This window comes from Xenia sp. Carnegie-2017, unplaced genomic scaffold (assembly GCF_021976095.1).
Source record: "Xenia sp. Carnegie-2017 unplaced genomic scaffold, XeniaSp_v1 HiC_scaffold_24, whole genome shotgun sequence".
Classification (NCBI taxonomy): domain Eukaryota; kingdom Metazoa; phylum Cnidaria; class Anthozoa; order Malacalcyonacea; family Xeniidae; genus Xenia; species Xenia sp. Carnegie-2017.
This window is the reverse complement of record NW_025813487.1, coordinates 17395563-17408365: the sequence shown is the minus strand read 5'-3', so window position 1 is coordinate 17408365 and position 12803 is coordinate 17395563. Positions and strand designations below refer to the sequence as shown.

At 36.5% G+C, this 12803-nt stretch overlaps 1 protein-coding gene across 1 annotated transcript in view; it reads right to left on the bottom strand.

Annotated features, from left to right (window-relative positions):
- LOC124451622 (zinc finger protein 845-like) overlaps positions 1–12803 on the bottom strand; it is a 59195-nt gene that overhangs the window by 29981 nt on the left and 16411 nt on the right. The window lies entirely within an intron of this gene.

Below are 12803 nucleotides of genomic sequence, written 5' to 3'. Positions count from 1 at the left end.
CTGTCATTTCAAGACATGATTAATGATATTAAACGGACGTTTGCTGCCCACACAGATTTATTTAATATAAGACCAATGCAAGGATTCCCACTTCATTCCACGTCCATCGTTTCCACGTTTTCACTTCATCATTCTCTTCGTTTGAAAAGTTTTTCACAAAAATGGCTTTGAGTTGGAGGTTTTCTGTCATGTTCTGCTTCAGTGTATTCGATCTGGGTAAGTTGTTGGAATTTAAATCATAACGAACAAGTGAACACTTTGTGGTAGAAATTCACTCGAATTGTCCTTAAGTTCTTTTGTCTTGAAGTTACTTTTGATTTGAAATGATAGCGATGACGCCACAGTTGATGCAAAAACAGCAAACGGACATTTTAGATTCTTTGTTCAATGATTTTTTAATACGTAACTCGTGTTTGCATGAGACTTGTCTCTACGCAAACAAATACTTGGTTTCAACTTAAATCATATCAACTTTCATAAAAGGGCTCTCGATGCTTCAACCGTGACTAACTTAAACATGTTTCATTACACTCAGTAATAAAACAACTACTTCGTAGCTAAAATACATCAACCCTAACTAAGCAGTTTCTTTTGCGTTGACCACAACGTAATCATCCCAGTGAATTAAAACTGGCGCTCATTCTCGAAAGTAACCGCCCCCTTGAGCCCCCCGCACACATAGTAACCGCCCCGTAAAAGAATTTCCCTTAATGGAACCACCCTAAAGGAACCACCTGCTTACAAAACAAAGTTTTTCGAATAAGTAAAATAGACTGTCAAATTTCATTTAGCAATTTCCTAAAGAGTTCTTACAAGAACAAATGATGAGATAGAGCGTTTATAATCGAATTTCTTCTAGCTTGTCAAAGTGTAGTTTCAAAATCGTTGTTCGTCAGTCAAAATGGCGCAGATTTTCCATCGTGTGGTTTTAGAAATCGTCCTTGTCGAACGATCAGACACGCCATAACGATTGCAAGGCCTGGTGAGAAGATTCTCATTGAATATGCGCACAAGCCATACAACGAATGCCAAGATTCAAGAACAGCTACATATTTTAACAAGTCCCTAACGTTCATAGGTCTTAAAGGCAAACCGACAATTGAATGCAAAAGAGGAGCTCAATTATTCAAAATACCATCACTGAGTGAAAAGATCACCATAAACACGACAAATTTAATTCTCATATCTTCAAACTCGGTCATTAGCTGCGATAAACGATCAAGATTCGCACTTTATATCAGGAACTGCGTTTTCCGAGTTTCCAATATAGCAATCGCAGCAAAATCAGCTCACGATTGTTCCATCACGATCCTCAAGAGTACTTTTTATGGTCGTACGTATCCATCGGCGTCAATGAGTTGTCTAAATCTAACAGCACATCTTGTCGACAGTACGTTTCGCGCCAGTCCTGTCTCTCTTCGAACATTTATGGAAAAAAAGACACTCTACGTTCAACATACGACCGTTTTCGTGTCAAACTGTCATTTTCATGGCGAGCAAAAGAAAATGTGCGGATCGCTTCTACAAATATTGCCAATGGCAGTCTATAGTAATGTCACAATTGTAAGCAGCAAATTCACAGATCATTTTGGAATATGCACTGGAACTAAAACAGGAAATACGCTTTATATCAAGGGAACAAGTTCGCAAAGAAACGAAAACAAACGCTTATTCATCTAAATAACCTAACACTAAAAGACAACCGTTGCACAGGAACAATACTTCGACTTGAGCCGCTGCAAAAAAAAGTAGATATCTTTGATGTTGTTGTTTCTAATTCGTTATTTGAAAACACATCATCCGTTTTGTACGTTTTTTTTGATCGTTCATGTGGTGGCCTTCGAGGCAAAGCTGTACGTTTCGTCAACAACACTTTCATAAACACGCATAAATATCGCTCAAGTCGTTTTTACAATCTCCATTTAAATCCTGGAAAATTTCTGTTCACAAAATGCACGTTTATCGATAACTATGGCGGAAATGAGCCCAACGATGCTGTCATTGGCGTCGCCTCATACAGTGTTGCCGTCATATTTAGAGACTGTTATTTCGAGAACTCGAATCCTGCATTGTCCTCGACGCTAATCTTCTCACAAAAAAAGAACTTCGTGCTGTTTCAAAAAAACAACACGTTTAATATCACCGCGACCCAACGTGAACTAAACGTCATCGCGTACATTTTCACGAAGCCCGATAATGTACGTCGTTTCCGTCTTCAGGACAACCTCAAGATCCTTTGTCCCTACGGATATGTGATGTCAAAAAAGATGTTTTGCTACGAGGTCAAAAATAAGGCATACGTTGAATGCAACGAGTTCGTGGTAAAATGTAAACCATGTCAGCGGAATACTTATTCGGTAAGTCGTGCGATACTTCATAACAATATCACCAACAGTATCAATTGTCAGGACTGCGCGAATGGCGGTCAATGTTACAATGGTCGCCTGACAGCAAAGCCAAACTACTGGGGATATAAAGTCAACCAATCAGTCCGCTTCATACGATGCCCACGGTTACTGTTGCCAAGGCAATGACTGCGTCACATACAGTAGTTGCCATGGAAAGAGAGGTAAAATTTGCGGGAATGCCCGCATGGCATGTCGGTATCGTTGTTTTCTGCAGCATGCATTCCAAACGCTAACTGCGGTCATTATGATGCTATTCTCTTTGGCCTCGGCTACTGTATCGTTTATTTAGTGTTTTTTCTCTACCATAAAGAAATAATTCGATTTGTCAAGCGAATTTTTCACTTCCTCAAAGAAACCAACAGCGGATTGTTGAAGATCGTATTCTACTATTACCAAATCAGCCGTTTCTTGGTGAGTCCAACTAATTTTGAATCCCGTCAAACAGCCATGACGGAAGTACGTAATAAGATCGGAGAAATTTTCAACTTCATCATCATGAGTATTCCATTCCTGGAATGTCCAATTCGTGACCTTAATGACGTCACAAAACAAACAATCCTTCACTCGCTGGGCTACGTCCTTCTCACATTTCTTGCCGTGCTGTTCACGGCAACAATTTTAAAGAATTTCGTCTGTAAACGCTTTAAATCTTACACGTTACGAGACATCCCGTTTTCCATCGAGACTGATGCAAGAGACGACGAAAAGACCAAAGTTTCGAGGCGCGCATTGCTTCAGCATATACGTTCATCTCCCTCCTTATGTACGCATCATCCACTCAACTCTGTTTATCCTTGCTGCATTGTGTTCCATTGGATGATGAGCAAGTTCTCCACATTAACGGCAATGTTAAATGTTATCAGCTATATCAATATATTTTCCTGGCATATTTCATAACATCCATACTGTCGTTTTGTCTTGTTCCTGTTCTCGGATCGCATCTTCTAGGACTTGAAAAGATCACCGTCAAGCACTTCTGTATCGTTTGCCTCTTCCCTCTACCCTTCTGCTGCTATTGGCTGTATCTATTCACAAGGATACGCGGTTTCACGAGAATGGGACAACATAACAACGACCATACGATGCAGGATATGTGGGAGGTAAACACGAACAATGAGGAAACAAACATCGAATGTCATACTGCAAAGAGTACGAACAGTATTTCTATGATACTTCATGTCTTACAGGGTCCATTCAGACTTTATAAAGCCGATGAATGTTCCACAACTTCGCGCATACCGTGGGAAGGATTTCTCATCTTTCGTAGACTGGTTTTAATTGTCGTGCTGACTTTTCTCTACGATGTTAAATTACGAATGCTGGTCGCTTTAACGATCTGCGTGGCGATTTTGATATGTCACATGCTGGTATTTCCCTTTCAGATCAAACGCGATAATATCGTGGAGTCTATCTTTTTAGCTATACACGTTATTTTATGCGGGATCACTTTGGTCAAGACTCTTTATCATGAAGAAGGTAACGGTTCTTATAATGCGGAGAAACTCCTCGCGTTGGATGCGATACGAGATATAATAATACTTTCACCGATGTTTATTATAGTAATGGCTGTTGTTCTTTCACTTGTTATAAAGATCTCGAATGGATTAAAATGTTTTGCAACGGGCTTGTTTAGAAAAATAAAACGCACAGGAAATTGATGTAACGTTGGACTTGACCTTTACGAAAAAAGCTCGCAACAACGAGACATATGTTGACAATATAAAAGCAAAAGCGAAGCTCGCGAATCTTTTGTGTTTAAACGTTTGAATAGAGGTGTTTATCACCCCGATGCAATATGTTTAGTACCTAAGTTCAGATGGGTTGAAGAAAGAAACTATAGTCCAATGATATAAGACTTTTCTTTCTATTACACCCTTTGATCCATGCCACATAATGACCAGATGACGATGATCGTCCTTGATGAGTCAGAACAGCTTGCAACTGGTAAAAACCACTGTTATTAGAGCCAGTGTCTGAAAATCAAACAAAGATTGGAAAGGTTCATGCATGGATAACGAGGGATCCGGTACTTCATACATGAATAGCATGGGTAATGTAATTCATGCATGGACGAGGAGGATAATCTACTACACTCATGGATGTAATGGGTAATGTAATTCATGCATGGATAAGAAGGGGTAATGCACTTCATGCATAGATGAGGGTAATCTACTACATGCATGGATAAGAAGGGGTAATGTACTTGATGCACGGTGACAGAAGACAAATTGAACACTGCTTATAATTTTTGTAATTCGAAAGAAATTTATGCATTTAAAGAACAATACTATTATTTTAAATATATCAGAAAAAGATTACATCAAGATAATATACAAAATTAAGTATGAAAGATTTTAACGTATGAATCTACTGGTCATTAAGCCAAGAGTAAAAAACTAAAAGTGACATTTTGTCATTTCATTAACTGCGTCAGTTTTTACGACACAACGTTTTTCAAGAGCTATTTGCAAATGTTTCGGCTTAAGAATTGAAGCTGTATTCGTCATGTCAGCTTCCACTCTCTGATACTTCATGTTTACCAATGTCATACGGTAACTATATAACATCCGGGCAATGACATCGAACACAACCACCTTCGCGAGAGTCTCTCCGACACAAACGCGACTGCCTGCCGAGAATGGAAGCGTCGAGAAAGGCGGTGGTGTCGAATAATTTCCACAGCTATTCAAAAATCGGGCTGGCCTAAAGACATGCGGGTCATGCCAAGTTCTTGCGTCATTATGAATAGCAAAGGCATTTACGATTACAGTCGTGTCTTTAGGAATGTGAAAACCGTTAATTTTGCATCGGATGTTGCCCTGGGGTAGAAGTAAAGGCACAATAGACCCATGTCTTAACGTTTCTGTGATGCTTGCCCAGAGCAAAGGTAGTCGATGACGGTCGGAAAATGTCGGGGGAGAATCGGGGCCTATAACTTGCATCATCTCTTCGTAAATCTGATCTTGTATATCTGAATGAAAAGCCAAGAGATACAGCCCCCACGTGATCACTGACGTCGAGGTTTCAATTTCCGCTAGAAAAATATCTTTTATCATACAAGTTATTTCTTCCTTCGTTAAAATGACGTCATTACTCTTACTATCCATGATGTCATCTGATTGCTTCTGAAACGCATGCGTCAAGTCGTAGTCTTCCACTGGATTTGCGGTTTCGTGCTCCCATATTCGCAAAACAATCGTGTCCAAAAGATTAGTGGCCGACTTAAGTTTAATCACGCTCTTCAAAGGCAATCTCCTTAGCAACGGATGGCATCAATGAGGTTGCCAGGGGCAACATACTGCTGCACAACATCAAAGTTGTTCATGAGAGCATGGAATTCTGGGTCATCTTTGTCATATTTGAACCCAAATGTTATGGCACAAATGATGTTAGCAACACAATGAAATATATCTTGCGGAATGTTTCTTGGAGTGACCGTTTTTCTCCCAGGTCAGCCAAAGATCCTTTATGACGTCACAAGCCTTATTTTCAAGACTATTACCAAACGTCCTGTAAGCAGCATAAAATATTTTACGTTGTTTCTTCCAACGCTGAGAAATTTCTTTCGAAAAGCGATATTCTTACCATCGTGACTAAACAAAATGGCCGCGTAAGGTAGGTTCAACGGTCGTCCACCAAAACAAATGATTGCCTCACGAGTACCTCCCGAGCCATTTCCGAGCTGCTCACGACAAGCGCACGCTCGCTTCCGAAGTAGATTGTCATTAGATCGCCATATTTCTTAGCAAGCTTTGCCAAATCAATATGAACGGTCGTACCAATCAAATTTAAGTTTCCCAGAAAGGGAAGGGGAAATGGACCGGGTGGCAGATCACGTGACATGAAATGTGACCAATAGAAAAAGAGAAGTCGCCAGAAAAAATATATCAAAATAATGCCAACTAATACTTCGATCATGGCGCAAAACGATATCAGAAATGCTGTTAAGCGTTTTCTCAGAGTCTACGCGTGCCAACACAAAATAATTGCAATGAAATCCGATTGAAGTTTCACTTTTTGGAGTGCAAAAGAACTCACGTTTCAATAATCAATAACGTACAGATAATTCTTTGTCCAGGAGAGCACTTCATTCAGAAAACAAACGATGCAGTGAATAATCTTCTCCCCAACGATTCCAACTCGTATATTTTAAAGTCCTTTATAGGGAACATTCGTCAAAACGCTATCAGTGAGTGTTGAAAAGGAAATAACGATTTTCCTCACTTTATCCAAAACACTTCTCCAAAATGAAGTCAACAGTGTCCAAATTGTTGCGATAATCGATTTATTGCGCGTACCACGAAATAACAACAATACACGGTAAGATTATTTACCTCGAAAAGAGGGCAACGCTCCACGTTAATGCTTTTCTACGCCACGAATCAAGGTTTTACACAAAATGTGTACTTAAGTAGAATTTGTCAACCTTGATGCCAGTGCAAGAAGATTGTAAATATAAAATACGTTCGCTTGTTAAATAGACACGCTTCGTTACATACTTAATCTTTGGCAAAGTGGCAAAACCATTATCGAAGCAGAAGTGATGACGCCAGACCGACACAATGTTGCATCATGGGCAATCAAAAGGACATAATTTTACTAACAGATTTGATGTTAACCTTTAGACGAGCCCAATAGACTGGAAATACAAACTCGTTTGCTTGTTAAAAAGATGCGCACTTCATTTCATCTTTAATCTTTTGGCAAGCCTTGCAACCATTATATGTTAAATGTTTTTTTGAAAGGAGGAAACGACGGAAAATATTCTTCGATCACAAAATTAGGCCGTTCTGCCGGCAATTTAAAAGTCAAATTTTTCTTTGATCTTTGTTTTAAAAGATATTTCAAAAATTTCAAGCAGTTTGCGTCATGAATTTATGAACTGCGAATTACTGGCTGTGTTCCATGGCCAAAACCATTTAAATAAAAACTAATAAATCGAATCTATTTCATGCAATCGATAGTTTCTTAATCTTAACTATCAAATCCAATTCTATAGTAACTTACCATCAGAAAAAGAGTATGGTTGGTATTCCTTTACGTCAGAATCGACATCCATTTTATCAACACCAGATTTCTTTCCCTCAAGCTTAGCTTTCTAAATACGTAAAAGCACAAACAATATATGTTCAAAAAAATTCGATCGGACAAAAATATTTTCTAAAGCGTACACATCACAACATAGACACACCATAATTAAAATCTTCAAGTACACTCGAGTACCCTCAAGTACACTCGAGTACCATCAAGTACCCTCAAGTACCCACTTTAACAGCTCCATACCTATTTTACCCCATCTCACCCTTTTAATGATCACACATTTGAAAGGTAGCAAAAAACAAACCCTTGACATACATTCATCTCCAAGTCTCTGAACAACGAGATTATGTGCATTAAGCATGGACTTTGTCAGGTTCTCAGACGACATTGCATAAAGAATGGGGATTGAGTATTTTAATAAAAAGTAATATTGAAGCATGTGAATTACATATAAAATGCGAAAACAATTTGTGTAAAAATTTACTTAGTCCCCAGCCTCTTTTTATTTAGCCTCCCGCCTTTACTAATCCCCACTTGAATGATAACAATAAATCCCACAGGGAGAGGGGGGTAATGAAAAAAAATAAAACATTATTGGTATCCTCAAGTACTCAAGTTTATAGTGTATCCTCAAGTACTCATGTGTATAGTGTATCCTCAAGTACTCATGTGTATAGTGTATCCTTAAGTACTCATGTGTATAGTGTATCCTCAAGTACTCATGTGTAGTGTATCCTCAAGTACTCATGTGTATAGTGTATCCTCAAGTACTCATGTGTATAGTGTATCCTCAAGTGCTCATGTTTATAATCCTCAAGTACTCATGTGTATAGTGTATCCTCAAGTACTAATGTGTATAGTTTGTCCTCAGTACTCATGTGTGTAAAGTGTATCCTCAAGTACTCATGTGTATAGTGTATCCTGGTACCCATGTATAGTGTGTCTCAATTACTCAAGTGTATAATGTATCCTCAAGTACTCATGTGTATAGTGTATCCTCAAGTGCTCATGTTTATAGTGTATCCTCAGAAGAGTACTCATGTGTATAGTGTATCCTCAAGTACTATGTGTATAGTTTGTCCTCGAGTACTCATGTGTATAGTGTATCCTCAAGTACTCATGTGTATAGTGCATCCTCAAGTATTTATGTGTATAGTTTGTCCTCGAGTACTCATGTGTATAGTGTATCCTCAAGTACTCATGTGTATAGTGTATAGTCAAGTACTCACGTGTATAGTGTACCGTCATGTACTCATGTGTATAGAGTATCATTAAGTAGTCATATGTATAGTGTATCCTCAAGTACACATGTGTATAGTGTATCATAAGTACTTATATGTATAGTGTATCTTCAAGTATATGTGTAGTGTATCCTTACAGACAAGATTTTCAAGCATTTGGGAAAATTTTCCTTGCAGGTAACCAAATGTCAAGCCCTGCAACGAAAACAACCGTGCATCAATTACATAAAGCCTAAGCTGCTATGTAAATAATCTTTACTAACTGTATTAAAACAACAGATTTCTAAAGAAACAATGCAGATGATTTACAAAGCACAACCAAATATGAGGGTATTATACGTTACTGAGAGCAAAGTTCGAATACAAGCACGATATTTAAAGTAGAAATTCGGTAACTTCCATACAACATACGATGATCATAAATAGCGTTGGACGATTATCAAAAAAATCAGCTCATGATTATTTTTTAGGAAATTATCACGATATTCGATAATATCGCGATAAATACGATAACAAAATGCACCACATTGTTTTTAAATTTTGATCAATAAAATGAACTAAACATAATCAACAAAGTAACTAAAGTTTTATGTTAGTTACTCATATTAAAACTATCTTGGTTATGCAGCGGGCACACAGCGCAAGCAAAGCATGCAATTTCATTGTTTAGCGCATCAATACATAAATATCAGTGATTTAGTCTAGCTTTTGTACTTTACTATATCGTATTAATTTGGTAAATTTATGTTTGAGCTACGTTTTCCGGAAATAAAAAGAATCATTTGGGTTCTATAAAGCTAAATGTACACAGGCAAAAATATCATGATAGTCATCAAGCATGACAATAACTTCGATAAATCGATTTATCGAAATATCACCCAACCCTAATCATAAATGTGTCAAAGTGTTGGTAAACATCAAAATCCCCTTTCAAACATGAATTCAATAATGAAAAATTTTTTTATGATCTATTTTGTAGTGGCTGCATAGTCCATTAATAAAAATAGCTCTGTGTTTTGATGCAATTGGGGTTTCAAGAGAATAATAAAGACAAGCTTACCGCTGTTTCAACGTAGCGTCTATTCTGGATCAGCTTGATGCATTGGAACGCATTAATCGCTTGGACAGTTTTGACTCGATCGACAAGATTTGAGATAGCAATATAGGTAAGACTTCCGTCACTGGATTAAGAAAATAAATATTTTTGTGTTTGTTGCAAAATTCTTGTAGAGATCTTCACTTAGACCTTAAACCGCCAAATTATAACCACGAGAGCGACGGGTTAATCACTGCTAATATTTGAGCACACGTGTTTTAAGCACTTTACCATTTATCAGCAGCTCTTTGTGAATGTTCAACTTTAGATAAAATTTCCACCATACTGTGAACATCTTTAGAAACATCATGAACCGGCCACGATATGTCATGAATCACGGACCATACGACCTTTTTAATATCGTAGAAGCCAAAATATAAAACACATAACGTAACATCAACTCAATTTTAAAATTACATCATAAATGTAACAAAATTAACTTTAAATCAATTAAGACATTATATTTTTAGAAATCTATTGTTCTTACGGTCAGTAAACACAAAATATTTGCTGCAACTGCGTAAAAACACTGATATTGCATTTAATAAATACGACGGGGTTTTTAAAGAAGCATTTCACAATAACAAAACTAATCGTAATCTCAACGTTCACGTTTTTCGTTTTAACACTATCCGCCTGTAATTACACTCATAAATTAGTTCCAACCAGTATTTCATTTTAATATTTATAATCTACTGATAATTGTATCACTGCATCATATTACTCTTATATAAAATTATCATGCATATACATAATATTCTTATTATACTGAAGATGCAATCATAAGATGTTGAAACACATTTATTTTAAAACAACTCGTCGTATTTATTAAATGCAAAAAATATTTGCATAGCGAGAGTAAAGTCAGACTGACTACGCTACTGCATAAACATATACATATGAACTTTGTATGAAAGAGAAGTGTATTGATTTATTTGCAACCAATTATTTAAAGCAGAGATTTAAATATGTTTATAGAAATTTCTTTTATCCCAATGATTCTGACTTTTCTCTTATAGAAACGTATTGATTGTAGGCACGCGTTTCTGATTTTTCCTTTAAGATAATGAATATTTTATTGTTTTATTGCAGGTATGTCGAAGCCTGTAATTGAATGTTGAATCTTCTTTAATGATGAACAAATGGTGTAAAAGCACAACAAAGTATCAAAAGACCAGTTGCTAAAAATACTATCTTCACACAATTATAAAAGTAACTAGTATGGAATGAAGATACTGGACTGGATTACTTTGACTTTAATTTTATATACAGCTATACAACCATTGTAATTATACAAAAATCACTCCACACAAAGACTGGAACACATAATGACTTAAGTTTCAACATCAGATCACTTTTAAAGGACACTAATCACCAGACAAAATATATTAAAACTTTTACATTGATCATATCAGATAAGGCGACTCACAATTTTGATATCTGGAATTCAACTCTAAGATTCACTTCTTGAAGACATCAAATATAAAACCACAGATCATACCAAAAACGTTTTGATCTACATATCAAATTGCCTGTGATTCTTGGTTTTCTAATATATTTGTATAAATGTAATTTAGAGAAACTACAACGTATAATTCTAATTTAATTCGATGCCGCATCAGCAAAAAATAAAAGGAAAAACACGAATAGCACACAAATACAGGCATGGAGAATATTTTGCCGTGTGCTGAGTCTTTGTTATACGGCTTTGTCTCAAAACATGCTGACTAATGATTGTCAATTTCAAAAGGTCAACTTAACGCCAACGAAGTATAAAGTGAAAAAAAATGTAATGAAATATTTAAGAACTGACAATTAATATTGAAAAGGAATTCAATACCTTTTTGATGACAAAATTTCGTCCGTAACCACAAGACTATCCAAATTCTTACTATCCGCCATACTGCATGACTTCAGTTAACCAGCAAACTCAATATTTAAATAACTGGAATGAAAGCATAAGCCAAAAATTGAAACCAGTTAGGTAATTGCACTTCATGATTTGTACATCTTGTAGAATTTTGTGTCATTGCTTCAAAGCCATGTCTTCTTTTCTGTTAATCACCAATCTCAGCCGAAGCACAACGTTAACTAGCATTTGCAGTCAAATCATTAAGGAAATTTAATTTACCCGATCATTTTGAATGTTTTAAATGAATATTATCATGACGACATAAAGAAAAACAGGAAAGTACAAGAACAGCACCATCTTATTAACAATAACAAAATCAACTCCATCCACTAAAACTCCTTGTTTCTCACGTTAGGTAAATTCATGTGATGAACGACTATATCACGAGGAAGATTATCGAAAGATTTGTTGTGTAGAAAATTTGAGTTATTATATCAGCGACTTTAACTAGCTAAATAGACACTTCGTAAGAACTACCGTAGTAATTGAGTTTTCTCATAGTGGGCTAGAACATTCTGATAATTCCAAAATACAATCCACTTTCACAATGCCAAATCGTACATCCAGTGCTACGTGTACTGAGTTGTAATTTTCCTTTCTAAAAGGTAAGTTCTTTATTACTTCTATACAAATTACAATCATTGTTAAATAATTTTAATGACAAGCAAGCGGTTGATAAACTAACCTATAGATTAAGACATTAAAGTGAGCAGTCGCCGCAGAGTGTTTGATTTGAGCATTTCATAATTTAAATTTCAATTCAGAACTATTCCTGACTTGCAACCATTCTCTTGAGATTTACCAAACAATGTTGCTCGCCTACGTCGGCTAGTGCGAACAATAAAACTAATAAAATATTCATTTCTATCAAACCGTCAACATGGCTGAAGTCAAGAATTCACTCTCATCAAATGTTGTCAGTAGATGTTAAATAACTTCAACACGCATTTTACTGCACGTTCGAGTACAAGAGTTTAGAATGATCCTAACGAACAGCCAATACGACAAGAATAAAAACCAACCCGGAGCAGCAACTGCACCAGTAAAAGCACCATCATTTTTACCGTTTATAGGATATAAATGAATGACAAAGATGAACTTAATAA